General features: G+C 48.7%; 1 long non-coding RNA gene across 1 annotated transcript; it reads left to right on the top strand.

The window, feature by feature from the left end:
• The first annotated feature begins 1,317 nt into the window (after positions 1 to 1,317).
• LOC119293463 lies at positions 1,318 to 2,100 on the top strand. Its single transcript, XR_005143069.1, has 2 exons — positions 1,318 to 1,411; positions 1,496 to 2,100. It is a non-coding gene; the product is annotated as an uncharacterized LOC119293463 (long non-coding RNA).
• The last annotated feature ends 998 nt before the right edge of the window (positions 2,101 to 3,098 follow it).

Raw genomic sequence — 3,098 nt, forward strand, 5'->3', positions numbered from 1 at the left:
GATCAGCATGATTCTAAGCGATGGGAAGGAAGGGGTGATCTTTGTTGTGCCTACCGAAGGCTCTTCCACCACAATGAGGCCCTAGAGACCGAGATACAAGAAATATTGGTGGGCTTGCTTTGGCTGTGGAACGATCTAACCTTCCGACAAAGCTTCAGAGCGACTGTGCCGTTGCACCTACGACGCTCACATATGATTCTTTGGATAGATCGGTGTATGGCCACCTAACTGTTGAGATGTTTCAGTTAAAGTTTCTCTTATATAAAATAGAGTTGCACATTGTTTAGCGAACTTTGATCATAATGGGAATAGCACTGCATGCTGGCTAACCTACCCGCTTCATGTACCAGTGAGCTTGTCGCCTCTGTCACTTTGGAGTAAATACCCTATGATTCCCCGAAAAAATAGAGGTTACAACGATTTACCGCACTTTGGTCTCTCTCTTTTTTCAAACTACAACCATGACCTTAACATCACGAGTTAACTGCATGCATGCTGGTTGATAACACGTCTTACATACCTAAACTTCGAGTTTGTAAATATAGGCACAAACCAGCGCATCACTTCCATGCGATGGGTCGTGGCACTCGCACGCACAAATTCGCCACATTTATCACTAACAAAATCACTGACAAATAGCTAGCCCCAGAAAAATCGCACACACGAAGGGCACGTCGAACGTGGGAAAAGGAGCTGGGTAAATTAATTGCGGGAACACACGCTGGCGTCCCCATTAATCCCCACTCGTCGTCGTCCGCGGTATAAAATGCCCACGCCCAATGCCTGCCTCTCCACTCCCCCATGCACCGTGCGCCTCCCCTTCCCCACTACGACCGCGTCGCCTCCCTCGGTCTCTCTCCACGAGCAATGGCAATGACGATGGCCGACGACTACTACGAGGGGGATCTGGACGACGTCGTGCACCGGCTGCTGCCGCGGGAAATCTTGGCGGACGTGGGCATCGTCGTGGCCGGCGGCCGCGCCCCGCCGTCGTGCGCGGTGAGGCGCGGCAGCGATGACCATGCCGCTCTGGTGGAGGACCTCGCCGCGCACCTCGTTGGCATCCTCGGCCTCGACGGCGCGAGAGAGCAGCGCGCCCATGCCCACCCCCCGCACGTGCGCCATGAGCAGGGACCCCGTGTCCGTGATGGGATGGACTGCGCGGGCAGCGCTCTCGTCGGCAGTGGTCAAGGTGGAGCTGGACGTCACGCGCCGCCTCCCTGCTGGAATGACGGTGCCATGCCGCGGCGGCTTCCGAGGTTTGAGCCGGCCGCGCCAGTCCCCGCCTTCGCGAATTGCCATCCTCTGGCCATGCGCCACGGCAGTGGCACCGGCACCGGCGTGTTCCTGCCGCGCCCGGAGGCATACCTGCAAAATAGTGCACCCTCCGCATCCCCCATCCCCAGGAACGGTAAGAATTGTTAATCGTCGCGTTGTGTGCCTTTCCGGCGACGGCGGCAGCGTCAGCCTGAACAAACGTGCAAATGCATTGCAGGTGCGAAGCCGCCGCGGATGCTGAGAAAGGAGGCTGTCATTTTCGCGATGCGGCAGCAGCAGCAGCTGATGCAACTGCGGGCGATGGCGGCGGAGATGGAGCGGCAGAGGGAAGCGTTCGCCGCGGCGTTCCAAGGCTGCCCTGCGCTCGCGGCGCCACGGCAATGGACGTACTGACTGATACAGTAGATTGTTGACAGTTGGTCGTATGAACAGAATAAAACTGGGTGGCTACGATGATAAATTCGTTTCGCTTTGGGGATACTAGTAAGCATGCACATGAAATTCATGTGCATCAACAAGATGAGACATCGTTTCAAAAAAAAAACGAGACTTCATGTGTGCCTGGCTTGGGAAAGATGACATAGACTTGGTGCATGCCGATGCCTCCCTCTATCCTGATGAAGCATGGAAACTGTACCCAAAGAAATAGCTGCAAGCGGCGTGGGCTGCTCGACTTGTTCGTTGGAACCAACTTTTTTTCCTTTTCTTTTCTGATGTTGATTTACAAGTATGATTTAGGTACCTGTGCTGTGAGCTTGAGTTTTGTGTTGGACAATTATAGTACATCATAAGCAAGTTGTAATAAAATGGATATGCTTCATAGCTATCTGCTGCCTGAGTTTTCCAAGATTTTTCTTGTACACTGGTTTTACATGATGTTTCCAATTTGGTGAAGCCTATTGGGAGTTAACCAATAAAAGACAAGACGAATTTTCATGTATGCCAACATCAGCTAGACATCCGCTTAATTATTTTAGTTGAGATTACAAGGGATGACCTTTACAATCGTGTCTCCACTCTCCACTTGAGAACAGTAGTTTCTAAGAAAAAAAGTACAATAAATAAACATATATTCAGCTAAGAAGCAATGCATTAGAAGTGAGTCATTTGATGGAAATGCATGTCGACATACCATTGAAAGGAACAAATCAATTTTATGGTTAAAACATATATTTAAAGCACAGGCATGTATTACCGTTCTATCCTGACACCGGAGCTTCTTGGGCACGACCCTCGTCTTGAGACCTCCAGGATGACAGATGGCTACATAGTTTGGTTGGCCCCAAATATGGGTACAGCAGCGAAGGTGGCGTCGACAATGGACACTCTGGCCCGTATAACCTATGCAAATATTTTCAGTCAGAATATACAACCTACAGATATTTTAAAAGCATTTCACCGTTAGCAATACTTCCACTCTAGGTATTCATTTTTCAAACGGGGAACACTCCCCTGGTCCAAAAAGAGAATAGATGCATCTAGATTATTATGTTTCATCTGCATTTAAATATGGAAAATAACTACATGCTAAACATGCCGGGGGAACTACAAATGTTTCCAGCAGCTTCTAATATATGAGAAATAAAAGGAGAAGCAGGAGCATCAACATTGATCTGAGACCTTATATACACTTAGTACATAATTCACCATGTGCTTATCAAGATGGCAATAAAAGGTTAATGACAGTAAAAATGTAAGTTGACCTCTCTCTGGATCATCAAATAAAGATAAAACGTTTGCCCATCGGTGTTCATAAAATTAACTCATTATTTCTCGAAACATTAATTCAAGATATATGTCAGATGTGCACTTCTACTTAT

Source organism: Triticum dicoccoides, chromosome 4B (assembly GCF_002162155.2).
Source record: "Triticum dicoccoides isolate Atlit2015 ecotype Zavitan chromosome 4B, WEW_v2.0, whole genome shotgun sequence".
NCBI lineage: Eukaryota > Viridiplantae > Streptophyta > Magnoliopsida > Poales > Poaceae > Triticum > Triticum dicoccoides.